Genomic DNA, 19,897 nt, shown 5'->3' on the forward strand with positions numbered 1-19,897 from the left:
GTACCTGGTATGTCAGCTCCTTCACTCTCCTCTCGTACTTGCGGACACCTTTAATAGCGTCGGCTCCGCCTCTCTGTGCACCTTCAACCTCTGCCTCCAGCTCACGCACCTTCACAAATGAATTGTACATTATGAGGTTATTTCTTCTTATGTCATCATCTATAGACTATAAGATGTGTTGAAGTAAACTACATCTTACCCTGCCCTCCAGTTTCTGGAGCTGCTTCTTGCCTCCCTTCATAGCCAGGTTCTCAGCCTCATCTAGACGGTGCTGCAGGTCCTTGACTGTGACCTCCAGGTTCTTCTTCATCCTCTCCAGGTGAGAACTAGTGTCCTGCTCCTTCTTCAGCTCCTCGGCCATCATAGCAGCCTGGAAAGTCATGTTTGCATTGTATTGTATGTTAAAATGAAGCATGACTTGAGGATATCTAATAGATAAGGGTAGGACATCCTAACTTACATCAGTGATGGCTTTCTTGGCCTTCTCCTCAGCATTCCTTGCTTCTTGAACACTGTCGTCCACTTCACCTTGGACCTGGATCAGGTCAGCCTCAAGCTTCTTCTTGGTGTTCAAAAGGCTTGTGTTCTAAAATAAAGATTCAGTTTAGCAATGTAAGTAAGCATGATGTAAAAAAAAAAAAAAAAAAAATCTGAATATTGAACGTTTTTTATTGACTTGCGTACCTGAGAGTGCAACAGTCCAGCGCGCTCACTAGCATCTACTAGTTCTTGCTCAGCCACTTTGCGGCCTCTCTCTGTCTGTTCCAGAGCCACTCTCAACTCCTCGATCTCAGCAACCATGAGGCCATTCCTACGGTCCACCATGGCACCTTGCTCCTTCACATCTTCTGCACCTCTGACAGCATCGTCAAGGTGCAGTTGGGCATCCTAAAATAAATCACATTTGAGGTGGTCACGTTAAGAGAAACATCAGAATGTGACTTGTTCAGTGCAGTTCCATTGTTTGAATATGTGTCTAACTATTGCACCTTAAACTGTCCCTGGACGTTCCTCAGTTGCTTCTGGGCCTCAGCAGCCTGGCGGTTGGCGTGGCTCAGCTGAACCTCCATCTCGTTCAGGTCTCCCTCCATCTTCTTCTTGATTCTCAAGGCATCGTTTCTGCTCCTGACCTCAGAGTCCAGAGTGCCCTGCATGGAATCAATCACTCTCTGGCTGTTCCTCTTGATCTGTTCCATCTCTTCATCCTTCTCTGCCAGCTTCCTGTCGACCTCACCCTTGATCTGGTTGAGCTCCAGCTGGACACGAAGAATCTTGGACTCCTCGTGCTCCAGAGTACCCTAAAATGTAAGGATCAAAATGTAACATCATATACAGCTACACTGTTTGAATATAAAACTTATTGAAATAAATCTAAAATATAGACAAGATATAGTTCATCTAGAAACTAAAAGTTTTACCTCAGCTTCCTCCAGGGCTGTCTGGATCTCGGACTTCTCTGTCTCCGTCTGTTTCTTGGATTTCTCCAGCTCATGGATGCTCTTTCCAGTCTCACCAATCTGTTCAGTCAGGTCTGAGATCTCCTCTGCAGTTGATTGAAAATAATAAATGAGGAACTTTCCAATCAGCATCTATTTTGTATTTGCATTTGAATAAAGTTGTAGCCTGATCCACAACTGATCTTGAACATTTAATAATGTTTTTTTTCCTCACTGTTATTAAAAGGATGTAGAGAAAGACTCACGTTGCAGGTTCTTATTCTCACGCTTCATGGTCTCCAGTTGGTCCAGAGACTCCTCGTAGGAGTTCTTCATCTTAAACAACTCAGTGCTGAGAGAACGAGCCTCTTTCTGAGCTCCTTCCAGTTCTGCCTGACCCTCTTCATGCTTCTGCTTCCATTCTGCCAAGACCTAAACAGCGTTTGTAATGAAATGTGTCATTTACCCCACTTTAACCCTTCTATTGTGTTAGGGTCATATTTACCCGTTTTCAAGTTTAAATAGGTAAAAAGTACCCTTTACATTTCTTTATTGGAACAAGGCTTCATGATATCCTCAGAAACAGCTATTTTAACGCAACAAAATTAATTACCACCATTTTAGTTAATTCTGATGGTCTCAAAAAAAAGAAAAGTGACGGGTCAAATTTGACCCGGCAGAAAAGTGTGGCTTAATTCCCCCCAAATTGTCAATATTCAATGTTTACATGTTTGAGAAACTTGTCCTCAATTAGCATTTGCTATTATGAGTAAAACAAAGTTTGGGTTTATGAAAAATAAATGACTTTTTTACCTTCTATGGTGTACAGGGTCAATTTTGACCCTTAACACCACATATGTCACTATTTCTAATAATATTAACACTTTTTAAAGTTAAAAAACTAAAATAAGTTTATTTATTTTTTGGAAGTGTGTTCTAATATTAGTCTATTATAGCTAGATAACATTAGCGTCTAGCCCGAATGGGCAACCAGACTATAGTACTCTACCGACTTTATTCTTCTAGATAAACTTTATTTCGGGCTGCTACTCCTCCCACAGTTTATTTTTCCCAATTTAGTGCCATATGTCAAATTGACCGGTCTCACCGGGAATCGTGCGCTTGTACTTTGCTAAGAGATTGGTTACATAGTTTAATTGATATTGATTTATTAGTGCATTAAATTTCCCCATCCACTTTAATGGGAAAATGAAAAAACTCCCATTCAAGTATTTTTTTCTCAGAAACCGTAAGGGCTACAGTTACAAGACTTGGAGGGGAGGTTCATAATTTAGGGCGAAATTATTAAAACAAATATTACACCAGTCGGCCTCATGGTGGCGCTATAACAGCCCACTCTACGTTTTGGCCTATAACTCTTGAACTGTAGGTCGTAAAATAAAATAAAAATCCCTGGATTCCTTGGATCACGACGCATCTCCCCATATAGGCCACGCCCATTTGCGTCTGGATAGATTTTTTGATATTGATTTATTAGTGCATTAAATTTCCCCATCCACTTTAATGGGAATTGCAAAAACTCCCATTCAAGTATTTCTTTCTCGGAAACCGTAAGGGCTACAGTTACAAGACTTGGAGGGGAGGTTAATAGTTTATTGCAAAATTATTAAAAAAAGAATCACACCAGTCTGCCACATGGTGGCGCTATAATAGCCCACTTTACCTTTTGGCCTATAACTCTTGAACCGTAGGTCGTAGAATAAAAAAAATTTCCCCTGGATTCCTTGGGTCATGACGCAACTCCCCATATAGGCCACGCCCATTTTCGTCTGGATATATTTTCCGCCATTTTGAATTTTCTTCAAAACACACTTTTAGCTCCTCCTCCCACATATTTTGACCCGCGACTCGCGTCGGCGCAACCACACTTTGCAATTGCCCTGAATTGCGACGCGTCTAGTTATCCATTGTCTTCATTATAGGAAATGTAATGAGTGCAAATTTAATATTTTTCTAATTGAAAACAAGATATATTGAAAGATGAAACCCTAACCCTAACCCAAAATAATATTTTAAAAAGCGTTTACATGGATATGAATGCACAACAAGTCAGCTATGAGGTGTAAGAAAAAAAGTATTTCTTGAGTATTTTGGGCTGAGTTAAATCACGTGTCAAATTTGACCCGCGAACACCAAAAGTGTATGCAAGGGTTAAGGACCTGCACAGCATTTGTAATGAAATGTGTCATTTATCCCACTTTAAGGACCTGCACAGCATTTATAATGAAATGTGTCATCTACCCCATTTTAAGGACCTGCACAGCATTTATAATGAAATGTGTCATTTACCCCACTTTAAGGACCTGCACAGCATTTATAATGAAATGTGTCATTTACCCCACTTTAAGGACCTGCACAGCATTTATAATTAAATGTGTCATTTACACCACTTTAAGGACCTGCACAGCATTTATAATGAAATGTGTCATTTACCCCACTTTAAGGAGGCAATAATTAATTTTGTTTCAAAATAATGAGTGTCAAAGCACCTTATCGAAGTTCCTCTGTTTCTTGTCAAGGTTGGCAGCCAGACCATTGGCCCTCTCCACATCAATCATGAGGTCTTCCACTTCACCCTGGAGTCTCTGTTTGGTTTTCTCCAGAGAGGCGCACTTGGAATTCACAGCCTCGATTTGCTCTTCAGCCTCCTGAAGACGCTGAGCTAGCTTCTTCCTGTTGATCAGTGTTGAGTGGAATCAAATTAATGTGGGCAATATTTTGCATAGTGAGTGGTGCCTGACAGTGTAAAACAATGGTTCTCGAAGCGGGTTAAGGGGACTCACAGCAGGAGTCCTTGGGAGGGATCCAGGGGGTCCCCAGCAAAAGTAGTTAATGTAGCACCAAAATCATTTAACCACTTTATCCATTTATATGTTGACTATTTAAAAATAGCAGATCCACAAGCTCACTGCGTGACACTTTGTGCCACGTTGCGAACTTGTACATCTGCTATTTTCATGGAACATGTTTGGAAAATTTGTAATAATTTGGAATTTGTTTTAATAAAAATCCTCTCTTCTGGGGGTCACTGGCACAAAACCTTTCCAGAGGGTGGTCCGCGGCCAAATATATGTATCAATTAGGGGTCCTTGAGACACAAAAAATTGAGAAACACTGGTTTAAAACACTAATGACTTACTTAGCTTCCTCCAGCTCCTCAGTGCGTTGGACAGCATCAGTCTCATACTTGCTCCTCCACTGACACACCTCAGCGTTGGCCTTGGACATTCCACGCTGCAGCTCCGCCTTGGCTTCCTGTTCCTCCTCAAACTGCTCCCTCAGAAGGTCACAGTCATGGCGAGCTGATTGCACAGCATGAGCAAGGGCATTCTTTGCCTGTCAAAAGAAAATGGACAAAATCATGTCAGCTGAATGAAATCACCAAAAAATATAACACTAGACCTAAACAAAATCTGTTCCTCACCTTAACCTCCTCTTCATTGAGTCTCTTCAACTCCTCAATCTGCTGAGTGAAGGCCTGCTTGCCTCTGGTGAGCTGTGAGACCAGAGCTTCTTTCTCCTCCAGTTGACGACCAAACTCACCTAATTAGAAATTTTAATATTCGTTTCAAACATAAGAAAAAAAAGTCCAAGGATAACTGTTGATTAAAGCATTATCTGTAATTATGGTCAATTTGCCAAAAGTACCATCGACCAACCATGTAGACAAAGTACACTTTAAGATGAACATTTACCATTCTCTGTCAACAGTCTTGCTCTCTGAGCTCCAACATCATTGATCTGGCGAACGTTCTCATCACTCTTGGCCTTAATTTCACTAAGTTGGTCCTCAAGGGTGCGGCACATCTTCTCAAGATTTCCCTGTAAATGAACATTGGACATACTGAATCATCCTTTTTTTCTGATTGATTCATTGCTTTGATTTGAACAGTAAAGCCACTCGATGCAGTCTATCCTTCAGTCCTCCCGTTTATAAATTGAGATGGTCTCCTTACTCATCACTGGGTTGGCCATCATTAGCTATGAGGATGTCTGTTATCTTGTCATTTATTTTGTTTAATGTTATGCTATTTTTACTGTATCAGGGCATCATTTTGCCCTCAATCTACCTTTCTGAATAAATAAAGACGAAATGAAAATGAAAAAAAGTGTTATCTCAAGAATTATATTATACACAGGCATTCCATCATACCTTTGCCTTTGCAACAGCCTCCATGTTGCTGGACAGGTCATCGATCTCCATCTTGTATTCACTCTTCTCCTTCTCCAGTTTCTGCTTGACTCTCTGGAGGTTGTCGATCTGTTCACCCAGTTCAGCCACGCTGTCAGCCTGTTTCTTACGGAGAGCAGAGGCAGTGGCTTCATGCTGCAGGGTGGACTCTTCAAGGTCACGACGCAGCTTCTGGAACTCAGCCTCACGCTTCTTATTCATCTCAATCTGAGCAGCGGTGGCTCCTCCAGCCTCCTCAAGCCTCTCACTGATCTCCTCAAGTTCCCTGGAGAGATCAGCTCTCTGCTTCTCCACCTTGGCACGAGCGGCACGCTCCGCCTCGATCTCTTCTTCCAGTTCTTCAATACGAGCCTTTCAAATTAATGATGTTAGATTAACATCTGAAAGTAATAATTCACTCTTACTTATTATTAGTTATTTTACAGAAAATAAAAATACCTGGAGTTCTTTGATCTTCTTCTGTAGCTGAGCCCCCAAAGATTGTTCATCTTCAATCTTACTCAGAAGCTGGCTTACTTCAAAGTCCTTCCTGTGGAACACAGCACATCATATTTTAGTGTCATTCTGCAGGTGGTTTCTCTCCAGACATTTCATATTGTTGGTCCACATTACTTCTTTATCTTCTCGTCAGACTGCTGCTTGTCATTTTCCAGGTCCATTATGGATTCCTGAGCCAGTTTCAGATCACCCTCCAGCTTTCTCTTGGTTCTCTCCAGGTCCATGCGGAGCTTCTTCTCTTGCTCCAGAGAACCCTCCAGCTGCACAATGATAAATGATTTGTACATCATCATTCAGTGAAGCAATAAACATAATGTGTTCCAAACATCCAATTTGCTTTGGTAAAACTCACATCGTCAACTTGTTGTTCCAGCTTGGTCTTGGCCTTGGTCAGAGTGTTGACTTTGTCTTCCTCTGCCTGCAGGTCATCCAGGGTCTGCTGATGTGCCTCTTGGAGGGCCTTTTTCTCCTTGGTCAGCTTAGCAAGTCCCTCATCCTGAGAGGCCATCTCCTCGGTCAGGTTCTTCACCTAAATGAACCCAACATAGACAGTGTTAATATACAGAGAATAGATCATTATTGCATTTGGTCTCTGTCAGATGGAAACCTCACGTGTCCAAAACAGTTACTTGTCAGGATTCACATCCAAAAATAGCAAAAGTAGCAGATCAACAAGTTTGCAGATCTGCTACTTTTCTTTTTTTTTGTGTGTGTGTGTGACGCTGTAGATCAAGTAGGGCGTTAATTTACCAAAAACGCAAAAGGTTTACATTTGGAGATTTCTACCCGACAGCAACGACTACTAACGAGAGAGTGCATAATCTATACCTTGTTTTCAGTGGCGTGCTTCTCCTTCTCCACTTTGGCCAAGGTGAGCTCCAGGTCATCAATGTCCTTCTTGAGCTCAGAGCATTCATCCTCCAGCTTCCTCTTCTTGGCGGTCAGTTCAGCGTTGATCTCCTCCTCGTCCTCCAGTCTCTCAGTCGTCTCTTTGAGCTTTGCCTCCAACTGGATTTTACTTTTAATAAGACCCTCACATCTCTCCTCAGCATCATTCAATGCTTCATCTCCCTAGTGGTCAATGAAAAAGAAAAAAACACACAAGCATGTCAGCATTTGTCCTGTTCAATATGTACTTTTGCAGTTGCCGTTTAGGGGGTACAGACTCTTAGGGAGCATAGTGTGAGAAAGCACAGCTTTGTGATCTGAGGGAGGTAATTGTAAAATGTCCAGTGTAGCCTGCTTACTGATGATGCTGCCAGCGTAAGGTTATTTTTCTCTTGTATCAGAGCCACCAGCTTCTCCTCTAGTTCCTTCTTCTTTGCCAGGGCAGTAGAGAGGTCAGTCGTCATCTTCTCGTAGTTCTCCTTCATGTTGGCCAGTTCCTTCTCAGTCTCAGCGCTCTGCAGAAGAGGCTTGATCTTGTAGTAGACCTTCATCCATGGCCAGTGTTTCACAGCGACAAACGAGCGGAGGTTGAACTGGATGGTGTAAGCGGCCTCTCTGTGGAAAAAGTGTGTCATGATTGTGGACAGTGATGGAAGAAGTATACGCTTTTATTATAGTGATTTGACACTGTAACAAAATGGTATTGAACAGTACTTACACATGATACTAAATATTGAATAAATTATGTTTTCAAAGTACCTGACAGCCATCATCTTAACAAAATTCTTCCTCATGAGGTAAGCTCGTGCAAGAGCCTGAGTCATGGTGACCAGAGCAAACAGCTTTTCATCTCGCATCTCCTCCAGTGTACCCAGCAGACCAGCTTTGAAGAAAACCTGAACACAATGTTACAAACACTGTAACTAAAAGAACTGTAAAATCAACTTTTAGTCCTATCTTGATAATTTTAAACCAGGTTCACAGTGTGTTTACCTTGGTGTGTCCAAACTTGTACTCATCAACCGGAACATCAATGGACCCAAGCAGCTTCTCAGAGGCTTTCTTGTTGTCCATGAACGCACCATCGGGACATGCACTGGCATTCAGTACTTTGTACCTGTTTTGCAGAAGTTCATGGTCATTTTGCGTGCCTCCCATTAATGGGTTTGGAACTAAATGCTGCTGGAAAAAGGAATGAATACCTCTGCTTGAAGTCAGCATATGGGATTCTGCTTGGGAAGCCCTTTCTACAGATTCTGATACCCTCCAGCACACCGTTACACCTTAGCTGATGGATGACCAAGAAATTCTCCATCAAGCCTGTAAAGATGTTGCTCCATTATTATTAGGACAACAGCTACACACTGGCCAAAGTTGCATTAAATGACCACCTCACAATCATTGTTTACATTTGTATTTTCTGGAGTCTTGGACTCGTTAGGAATCATATATTCTTCTTTTCTGTATATTGTATGTGTTTACCTGGAGTCTTGGACTCGTTGGGAATCAGGCAACGCACAAAGTGAGGATGAGTTGCCCTCAAGTTCGTCATCAGCATCCCCAAGTTCGCCTATTGAGACATAAAAGAGCCAAGTAGGTTTATTATTAGTAAAAAAAAAAAGTTCTCCTATTGAGACAGAAGAGCCAAGTAGGCTTATTATTGGTAAAACGTTCTCCTTTAGATACTAGTTACAGATTTAGATTCTCCTAAAACATACATTAACCACTTAAGCCCTATTTTATACTTCAGCCATTCAAAGATAGCTGATCTACAAGCTCACAACTTGTGATAAAGAAATTGTTTAATTCCAACATGAAAAGACATGCCTATTTCTTACATGGATATAATGTTTTTAATAATGAATAAATATTCTTACCCTGAAAGCACTAGACACAGTCTGCATGGAACCACCCTTCTTCTTGCCTCCCTTCTTTGTGTTATCTATTCATTAGAAACATCAAATTAAGTTTATTTATATAGCAAATTTTCAACGACCAAGGTCGAACCAAAGTCCTGGACAAGAACAAATTAAAAAACGTCCCACAATGTCCATGATGAAAGGGAGACGGGAGGAATGTATAGAGGGAACAAGAGCTTGAGAGCACAGGTACATGCAGGCAGGGAAAGGGGCTGAGGGGGGGGTTCTGTCACAGTCACAGACTTTGCCTGTCTTGTCTAGCTCTTGTATTTCTATGTGTTATGTTCTTGTTCTAGTTTTCATGGTTATATGTCCATGTCTCTCCAAGCTGTATCTCATGTGTAATCAGTCCTCATGTGTATATTAGTCTTGTTCCCCAGTCAGTCGTTGTCGAGTCATTGTTTGGTGTCACATAGATTAATAAACATACCTTCAGGCTCAGGTGGGGGATAGAACACAGCCAGCAGTTTAACTGTAGACTTCTGGAACAGCTGAATGACAGAGTCGTTCAGGGGGTCCTTGTTCTTCTCAAGCCAGCCTGTGATGCTGTAGTCCACAGTTCCAGCGTAGTGGACCAGGGAGAAGTGGGCCTCACCCTTGCCTTTGGCAGGCTTGGGCTTCTCAAAGGCCTTGTTCTTCCCAAGATGCTGGTCAATCAACTTTTCAGCGAAAGATTTGTCCGAAGACTTTGGGAACATGCACTGCTCTTCAAGGATGGAGAAGACGCCCAAGGGCTTTGTAAAGGAGACAAAAGAGAAAATGACAAAAACAATATTAACATCATGTCCATTAAAGCACTAAATAATTGTATACCTTCTCAACTACCTCAATGCAGACAGCCAAGTCCATGATAATATATAATATAATAATATAATATAATAATATACCTTCCCAATGAGCTCAATGCTGAGAGCCAAGTCCATGATAATATATAATAATAATATAATAAAATAATAATAATAATAATAATAATAGTAGTATACCTTCTCAATGAGCTCAATGCAGACAGCCAGGTCCATGATAATATATAATAATACAATATAATAATAATAATAATAATAATAATAATAATAATAATAATAATAATAATAATAATAATAATAATAGTATACCTTCTCAATGATTTCAATGCAGACAGCCAAGTCCATGTACATACCTTCTCAATGAGCTCAATGCAGATAGCCAGGTCCATGCCGAAGTCAATGAGATCCCAGGGGATGCCTTCTTTTTTGTACTCTTCTTGTTCCAGAACAAACATGGTGTGGTTGAAAAACTGTTGCAGTTTCTCATTGGTGAAGTTGATGCACAGCTGCTCCAGGGTGTTGAACTGTAAGTGGAAATATCATTAGCCCAATCTCTTGTAGTGTAATTGTGACAAAAATAATTTGTCTCCCACTTTAAAAAAGTCCATGCTTACATCAAAGATTTCAAAACCAGCGATGTCCAGCACACCAATGTAGGAGTTTCTCTGCTGCTTGGTGTCCAGCATCTCGTTGATCCTAATGACCATCCAGAAGAACTCCTTCTCATAGAGGGACTTGGCCAAGGCACCGACTGAGTTCATTACCTTAGGACATAGGTAGGGGTGTGAATTACACAATTTACAATTAAGAATTCAGGCATTTAGCAGACGCTCTTAATCCAGAGCGATTTACAGTAAGCAAGGAAAATACGAGGTAATACATCAAATGCATAGTAATCTAGGATCATAGATAAACCAAGAACCATCATCAGTCTAAACAGTATAATATCAAAACAATCAATAATCTGTAGGATACATTGAAACTATACACACTACAGGATGCCAGGTCTACAAATGAACCTGGCATCTGTCTTTAATTTGACAAACTGGTGGTGTAGTGGTGAGGCCAAAATTGGTTCTGCCTGGTTCTCCTCAGTGGCTGGAGCAGTTCATCTGAATTTGCACGTAGCCATTGACCATTACCATGTGCACGGAACAGCGAAGCCCGTTTTTCGATTTCACCAAATCTCAGCTGTTTATTAGCGTTTTTGTGTCAAACAATGTCGCCATGGTTACGGCTGCCCAGCAGTGGTATGGCCCCGGGAGCTATGGGACTAGGGTTTAACATTTTCCGGGAAATAGCTAATTTTAATTACCGGGAATTTTCAGACCTTTTCCCGGGCTTCCCGGGAATTCCCGTTAAAGGGTAAAAAAAAAAAGTGCCCACTAAAATACATGTATATGTAGATACTTAATTAGCCAATTTTACATTGAGGTGCCCAAATGTCCCTATTGTTTCCACCTATGAACTTGCACTAATATTGACTTAATTTGATTTTTAAAATCAATAATTATAGTATTTCTTAATTATGAGAGATCTGCCCTGTTGCAGCATCACAGCAGCAGGTGAAGACGATTAACTTAAAAGGGCAAGACCACTTTGGTAGAGGTTTGGGTTGTGTAGTTACCTTGCCATGATGTAACTCCAAAGATGGACAAGAAATGAAAAATAATTGCTCCATTAATTAGAAATTGATAATTAAAAATATGCTCCCCATTGACTTACATTGTACACTGAAACAGCTCTCAAAGTCACTCTTTTAGCCCATAAACGAACACAAACTAAGCTGATTTAGACAATATAGAACATCACCAAACCCAGTACTGTTTATTTTTTTAATAAAAATGTCAACTTCCTGTTGATTTTACTATTTGAAGATCCGGATCCGGATCCGCCGATCCAGTCCAGGTTTTCTTTCTACTAAAAATTGCTAAATCAACAGTAAGTTAACATTTTTATTTAAAAAAAAAAACAGTACTGGTTTGGTGATGTTTTATATTGTCTGAATCGACTTTGTTTACATTCGTTTACATGCTAAAAGAGCGACTTTGAGAGCTGTTTTACTGTACAATGTAAGTCAAGGGGGAGCATATTTTGAATTATCAATTTCTAGTCAATGCAACAATTATTTTTTATTTCTTGACCATCTTTGGAGTTACATCATGGCAAGGTAACTACACAACCCAAACCTCTACCAAAGTGGTCTTGCCCTTTAAACGAGGAGCTGCGCTGTGCACCCAAAACCCACTCAAACAATGTCAAACTATCACATTCTAGCTGCTGAAATAAACGTTCCATTTGTATCATTATTGACAAGAGAACAGAACATGGATGTTGTTTGCAAAAGGATTATTTATTTATTGTCCATCAGAGCACCGGTGAGGTCACAGCTTATCTCTACTTTTGTAGGATATTGATAGCCTAAACTTGTAATTTGTTTGCAGTTATTAATTTATATTAGGCTACTTGCTGGATATTAAGACTCAATTTTGGGATGTTGGCTGTATGTTGTCAAATGTATTAATCTATATTTTGTTGTTGATCAAATGTCGGGTTTTGTAGTGTGATTTTGATGTGCAAATGTGCTGCCACTGACAATCAATGAGACAGACAGCTGTTGTGCAGTTCACTTGTTCTACTGGGTAGTTCTACTAACATGGTGGTTTGAACGTTCTAAAATGCAAGTGTAGGTAGGGTAGACTACATTAATGATGATAAAAAAATCTGACCACATCGGTCTAATACTTTCTCTCTCTCTCTCTCTCTCTCGCACGCGCTCTCTCTTGCTCTCTCTCTCTCCAGCTCTCCAGGCAGTCTCTCCTCTCTCTCTATCAAAAGCATTGCATGGCTTGCGCGCATTTTAAGCTGGAATATAGGCTCGAAATCAAACCTACCCACTGTTTATGCAGCGTTTCACTTGATGTTGAATCTCAACTAGTCAACTGGTGTCTACCGTATTGACAGCAGAGGAAACGGTGAAATCAGCGTGCGCAGGGCAGGCAGGGGGCATCACGGCCACTTGTGTTTTATTTTGTTCATTACTGCTACATTCAGTGCGTCCCATATTGGTTCACAACGGGACGATGGGACCCTGCCCTGGTCGGCAACGCGGCAAGTAACTTGGCTAATTATAATAGTAATTCCTCCGCGCTGTAGATAGGCCTTTCTACTAATTAGTATTCATTTCTAACAAGAAAAAAAAAAACGGGATCCCGGGAACCGAAGTCAGTTCCCGGGACGGTAAGGGCGGATTCAGACTATGGTCCCGGGTGCGCACCGTTCCCCGTAACGCATCACCGTACCGTACCCGAAACCACCTGGGGAGGTAGTCTCGGGTCCGATTGCCTCGGACTCGGGAACGGAACGTTGCAGTGTGAATCCATCCGTACCAAGAGAAGGAAGTGGACTGTTAATCATATATCCTTTATATATTTTTTATAACTACACATTATTTTAGCTGGGTTATACCTTCTCATAGTTCTACTTGAATGTTGACAAGAAATAATAATCCCGCTAGTGTTTGAGTAGCGCGAGCCGTGGAAAAACATAAACAAACAAGTCTCCGCCAGATCAGGTAGGTTATTGTGGCCTCCTGGTGGCGCTATAATAGGCCAATGTGAAAAGGGTGCCATTTCTTCGTAGGCCTTTCACGGCAATCGGACACTGCATTCATTATTTGAGGCATTTTGTTCCAAAAATTTGTTTTGTGAAATTAGACCTGCTGGTGGCACTATAACAGACCAATGTGAAAAGGGTGGCATTTGCACACTACGCTCATGATTTGAGGTGTTTTGTACAAAACGGACCTATCCTGCAAACTTTGGAAGCCAATGTTAGCCAATTAGGATGGAATAGGAAATATCGGACACATCTGTCTTGATGACATGACTATAGAGATACTGTGTACCGATTTGCGTGATTTTTGGACAGAATCTGAAGGAGTAAGAGCAAAAAAAATGTTTTCCAAAAGTCGGCCTCCTGGTGGCGCTCTAAAAGGCAGATGTAAAAAATGCAGGGCAAAGGTTGTTCCTTGACCTCTAGGGAGTGTGCGTGCAAAGTTTCAGGCAGATCGGTGCAGTTATAGGTAAAAACGTGAATCGGCCTGTTATAGCGCCACCATGAGGCTGATTTGAACGTTTTTAAGTGGCATTTCTTCCTTAGCCTAGTGTGTATGTGCGTGGCCAATTTCACGGAAATCGCATGCTGCGTTCATGATTTGAGGCATTTTGGTAAAAATTGACCAATCCTTCAAACTTTGGAAGCCAATCTTAGCCAATCAGGATGGAATATGGAAAATCGAACAGATCCATGTTGATCACATGACTATAGAGATACTGTGTACCGATTTGTGTGATGTTTGGAGAAAATCTGTAGGAGTAATATATATTTTACATGTGAAAATTTGGGGCAGAGGTTCTGAATTGGCATCCAGGGAGTGTGTGTGCACAGTTTCGCAGCGACCGGGCCAACGTGCCGGAGATTAGCCGCTCGCAGACAGATGGACACACGGAGACACGGACGGACGGACGGACGGACGGACGGACGGACGGACGGACGGACGGACGGACGGACGGACGGACGGACAGGGGGTAAAACATACTCTCTTGCCATGCCTTCGGCCTGGCGGAGACAAAAACACATGTGTAGTGAACGTGTATATAAGGATAAATATACCAAGGATTAGCCTGTGACGTCACTGCTAAAATACCAAGGATGCATCAGTGACGTCACGATCATATTGATAATAACAGAGACGCGAGAGACGACGTTACATTTTGAGGTTTCAAAGACCAACGCACACACTGCTTTGGTTGTGTATTGTTTTTCAGTTATTATTATAACTCAAGACAACGTCAGGAACACAGTCAAACTTTATTATTCACTCTGCACTCTGACAAGCGACTCTTCTTCTGTGAATGACATTGCATCTCCCAAAGCCCCATAGTCAACAGCGCCCCCATGAGGCACATATTTACCATTACTGCTAAATGAAATGTACTCGAATATATGACATTTTAGCCTTTGCATAAGCCTGCAAGGTCGTCAAGGCTAATGCAACTGATACGGGCTAAGGTGGAGTCTGAAGAGGTGAGTCTTCAGATGTGAGATTACGGCAGAAGATTGGGAGTGAGTCTGCAGTTCTAACTGCAATTGGAGTACATTCCACAGTTTGGAAGCCAGAAGGGAGAAGAGTCTGTCCCGGGTGTTTTCGGGAAGGTTCTAACAGCTTCCCTGTGTTATCTGATCTGAGTGGGGTTGTATGGTGTAGTGTTTTTTTTTTATAATGATAAATAAGGTATAACGATACTGTTAAAATAATACATCAGAGGTGCATTGAACTGCGCATGTTTCTGCAGAGTTGTATATTTTGTATGCTCTTCATATATTTAATAAATAAATAGAAATTACTTTGAATAATGTTGATCATTTTATCTACAGAAGCTGATTTAAGACACAACTCAAAAAGATATTAGAGTTCTTATGGTATGCTGTGTTGAGAATATAAGGTGTGTATGAAATCAGAACATGAAATTAGTGTAATTTACTCACCTGTGGCACAGTTTGTCCCTTAGTGACATACTCGTTTCCGACTTTCACTCTGGGGTAGCAATACGCCTTAAGCATCTCTGCTGAGTTTATACCCAACAGGTAGCCAATCTTGTCAGCCTCTGAAATGTTCATACAATTTGCAATTTACAATTTAGGCATTTAGCAGACGCTCTTAATCCAGAGAGCGACTTACGAGTTAATACGTGATCTAGGATCATAGGTAAACCAGTCTAAACAGTATAATATATATATATATATATATATATATATATATATATAGTTTTTTATCCCACGATTTTTGTAACCCATTGTATTTACCCCGTGCCAATTGCCTAAGCTTTAATCCTGGGTGCTCCCTCTCCCTCTGCCAGCTTGGGGAGAGCCCCGAACTGAGCTCATGCTTCCTTCAATGCATGAGGAGTGAGCAGAACGCTTCTTATCACCTGACAGGGTGGAGTTTCCCCGGAAGGGTATAGCGCGTGGAAGGAACACGTTTATTTACCATAGGGGACACAGGGAGAACATGCAAACTCCACACAGAAAGGCCCTTTCGCCAACCCCACCTAGGGTATGGGCACTGATGACGTGGAGGAGAGAACACGCCCCCAGCGCCCACAGTGGGAATCGAACCCAGGACCTTCTCGCTGTGAGGCGACAGCGCTACCTACTGTGCCACCGTAAACGGTAAAATATAAAAAAATTAAATAATGGAAATATATTGACAATATATTCAGCTTAGTACATTTAGAATATAAGTAAATACAATACTTGTGACAAAGTATGCATTACTTTCATTCCTTAGTTGAAGATGCAGCTAACCCTCCATGTTAATGATACATAATAATAATAATAATAATAATAATAATAATAATAATAATACTAATAATAAAGATTAGCTCACCCTCCTCGCCGTCAGGTTCTGCCTGTTCTTCACGCTGCTTCTGTTTGAACTTCATGACACCATGATGCATCACTGCACCGGTGAACTTGTAGATCATCTGTTTTTCCTCACCGTTGAAGCCCAGGACGTCAATAGCATCCTGATGTCAATAAGCAGAGATGTATTCAAAAGATTAAGATTAAGCATTGATTAACAAACATCATTTAGAACTGTGTACAACTCAACAGTTAACAAACCAACATACAGTATAAGTGTATATACATGGTATCTGCACATTTCTAAAGTGACTTTTAAGACCTATACAATAAGTAAGTTGAAATAAAACAAATAAGTAATCAACAAACTATACTTTACAAATTGTCAAACATTGGCCAAATTGTCGAATATTACCTAAGAAAGAGTCAAAGAATGTGAAAACATGTAGATCAGCTATTTTCACAATATTTATCTGTGGAACCGAGTCAAACTAAATGTAATGCCTCAACTGCTACAATTCCAAGTGCTTGTAAGGATGGGGGGGTCCCCAGTTCAAATAGGATTATTTTGGGGGGTCACTGCCTGAAAACTTTGAGAACCAATGCTTTATAAAATACATTTTGCAGAGCAACTGACTGCAGTCCACACTAGTGAGTATTAGAAAGAAACAAATATGTTCACTGACATCAGTAGCGTCCAGCTCCTCCTTGTCGTTAATGCTGGCCACAGTGATCTGACCCATGCTGATCAACGGGAAGTCGTAGGGGTTGGAGGTGATCAGACACATTTCTTAAAAGGGATTAAAAAAGGGTGAACATGTGTTTTTATTCATTAATTTATGTTCTCACTGCATCATCAGTAATTCCACTTACCAATAATCTCAGGTTTGTGGTTGGTCATCATCTGGAAAAAGATGTGGTAACCTCTCTCTGCAGGAAGCTGATAGGTCACTCTAGACTTCTCCAGCAGATCTATATGGGTTTTACATAACTCATACTAATGATAATAATAATTTAAAAATAAATAAATAATAATAACAATGATAATAATTATATTATTACAATAATAGTGTATATGGGTTGTACATAACTCAAAATGTAATCCTCAAATTAACGCATATATCATTTATCATCCATGAACTTCATACTTACATGTCTCAATATCAGCACTGGCCAGTTTACCCGTTGAGCCGAAATGGATTCTGATGAATTTACCCTGTTTGATACACAACAATTAGTTGCATCTACACTGTGGAATTATTGCAGGTTTTCTCATAAAATGTCATTATTTATACTTACAAAGCGAGAGGAGTTGTCATTCCTCACAGTCTTGGCATTACCATAGGACTCCAGCAAGGGATTGGCTGCAATAATCTGATCCTCCAGTGACCCCTAGAATGTTTTAGACATTTTAGAATTTAAAATTTGAATTGCTATATTGCATATAAATGCTTTATGTTCATTTTTTTATTTAAAAAAAAAAACCTGTACATATACCTTGATTTTACCGGCCGCCGCTTTTTCTCCACCAGAACTAGCTGTTGCAAAGTACTGGATGACACGCTTGGTGTTCACAGTCTTTCCAGCACCGGATTCTCCACTGTTTATAAATGCATACATTTAGAGAAATGCAGTTAGTGAATTTGTGTACAATGTTGCTTTTTTAATGCCTATTAGATGGGAAACTTACGTGATCAGGACAGACTGGTTCTCTTTATCTGTAGAATGTAAAGCAAACTTTTAGTCATGGATACAGCACAAAACCATTATAGTTATATATATATATATATATATATTTTTTTTACATTGTCCTGACTAGTACATACCCATCAGCATGAACTGATACGCGTTGTCAGAGACAGAGAAGATGTGGGGTGGAGCCTCAATACGCTTCTTGCCTCTGTAGGCATTTACAACCTCCTGGTCGTACACTGGGAGCCACTTGTAGGGGTTCACAGTTGCACAAAACAAGCCAGAGTAGGTCTGAAGGGGAGAAGAGAGAGAACATTAACATCATACAACATAGCACTGAGCAATGAGCATGCCACATATCTGGTACAACGGATCACTAGAGCTGGGATTACAGTCACGAGTTGAAAATGATATCAACTAATGAGCAAGTTAAAGTAATACTAGGTAACTTTTTCAACAAAACTAAAGTTAAATTGTATATCTTTTGTGAGTGGCAAAAGTTTCACAACACCCACTCCATGAATTTCACCCCCGAAAGCCTTTTATACATATATTTTCTATTGAACGGTGATAGGGGTGTCTTTCCCGCGAAAATGACGTCATGTAGCCGGAAAACGGAAGCGGAAATGCACCGGTTTCCTGTTTGGCCAGGAACTAACGCATCGGTTTCCTGTTTGGCCAGGAACTACCGCGCTAATAACAAAAAGGAAACTCACGTTGATTTTAAGAGATTGTATGATTTGAAGATCGAAAAAAAATCAGAAAAATAAAACACAGCTCACGTTAACTAAAGCTCCACTGGCTAAGAGAAACGATCCACAGATCGTATAAAACAATTAAAAGAACGCTTTTTGAAAAGCTTCCGTCTTCCGGTGAAAACAAATGGAATTCTGGGTAACAGAGGAATAAATGAACGGCCTGCAGTGACGGTAATGACCAGCAGAGGCTGCTAAAAATCGTTTTTTTGAAACTGCACTGTACAACTTTAACTTCAGAACCATGAGTTTGTTTGAATCTGTCATTCTATGGATTTCACTTGATGATATAACGTGTGCTCTGTATTTTTCTTTCTTTGCTATCGACAGGTGCAATACTGTACTGTTCTCAGCATGTAGAAAACCTTACATAGATCATCCATGCTGCATAACGCTCTTTGAGGTTATACAGGACAGTGGCTTCAGTGAGGTGGGTCATCATGGCCATGTCCTCAATTTTGTCATACTTGGGAGGGTTCATAGGGGTGACATCAGCCTCCTTTGCAACTCTTTCCTAAACATAAAAACACAACTTTAGAATGTCTTGCAATTACAGTTGTACTGTGTCACTATTTTATTTCAGATCCACCTCTACCTACGTACCTCCTTCGTAATGAGCGTTTCCACAGTGACTTGGCCACCTTCCTTCTTTAGGATTTTACACTTGACGTACAGCTCCTTAACATCAGTTACAAATGCTGCAGATTTGGCATCAAAGGGCGCACTTTGAGACTCCATTCTCTCCTTCTCTGGCTTACGGAGGTAAATGGCGGCCGTGCCATACTGCTCCATCTCTGCGTCCGTACTCATGGTGGCGGCTTTCTGTAGACAGACAAATAGATGGTGTTGATGCCTTTGGCGGACTTGAGATCTGAGCAGATACTTGTAGGACTATTCTTATGGTTATAGCTTAGTGTAGGTTTAATAGAAAAGTTATGACACACTCACTTTTTCCCTCTACCAGTAGCAGTGGAACCTTGTGTGCAACCCTTAAGTGTGAAAGAAACACATCATTTTTAGGACATTAACATGAGTTGAATGATTCAATACAATTTATATTCATGAATTAAATTAGATTTGAATCCTAATGTTCATTCTTGCCACACACCACTGCATAAGTTCTTATTAGTTCCACATCTGAAAACAGTGATAATATTATTACATATTAATGAAATGAAATGATGCTTGCCCATTCAGTTATTTTCGTTTGTGTGTTTTTTATTAGCTTATTCCTAATTTCACCAAGTAATTTTTTGTCATTACAGCC

The 19,897-nt window shown here is 40.6% G+C and overlaps 1 pseudogene across 1 annotated transcript; it reads right to left on the reverse strand.

The window, feature by feature from the left end:
- Positions 1 to 1,105: 1,105 nt before the first annotated feature.
- LOC308104034 (myosin heavy chain, fast skeletal muscle-like) lies at positions 1,106 to 19,620 on the reverse strand (annotated as a pseudogene). The gene is made up of 33 exons: positions 19,579 to 19,620; positions 19,234 to 19,452; positions 19,001 to 19,144; positions 18,010 to 18,166; positions 17,874 to 17,901; positions 17,681 to 17,783; positions 17,483 to 17,575; positions 17,336 to 17,399; positions 17,057 to 17,155; positions 16,870 to 16,973; positions 16,209 to 16,347; positions 15,308 to 15,426; positions 10,372 to 10,521; positions 10,111 to 10,281; positions 9,385 to 9,688; positions 8,913 to 8,977; positions 8,518 to 8,605; positions 8,238 to 8,355; positions 8,029 to 8,152; positions 7,795 to 7,931; positions 7,395 to 7,650; positions 6,976 to 7,218; positions 6,500 to 6,676; positions 6,262 to 6,407; positions 6,088 to 6,178; positions 5,611 to 6,000; positions 5,153 to 5,279; positions 4,882 to 5,000; positions 4,597 to 4,793; positions 3,947 to 4,130; positions 1,703 to 1,868; positions 1,419 to 1,543; positions 1,106 to 1,298 (listed from the first exon to the last, which is right to left on the reverse strand). The product of its transcript is annotated as a myosin heavy chain, fast skeletal muscle-like (transcript).
- Between the last annotated feature and the right edge of the window lie 277 nt (positions 19,621 to 19,897).

This window comes from Gymnoscopelus braueri, assembly GCF_963280865.1.
Source record: "Gymnoscopelus braueri genome assembly, chromosome: 17".
NCBI lineage: Eukaryota > Metazoa > Chordata > Actinopteri > Myctophiformes > Myctophidae > Gymnoscopelus > Gymnoscopelus braueri.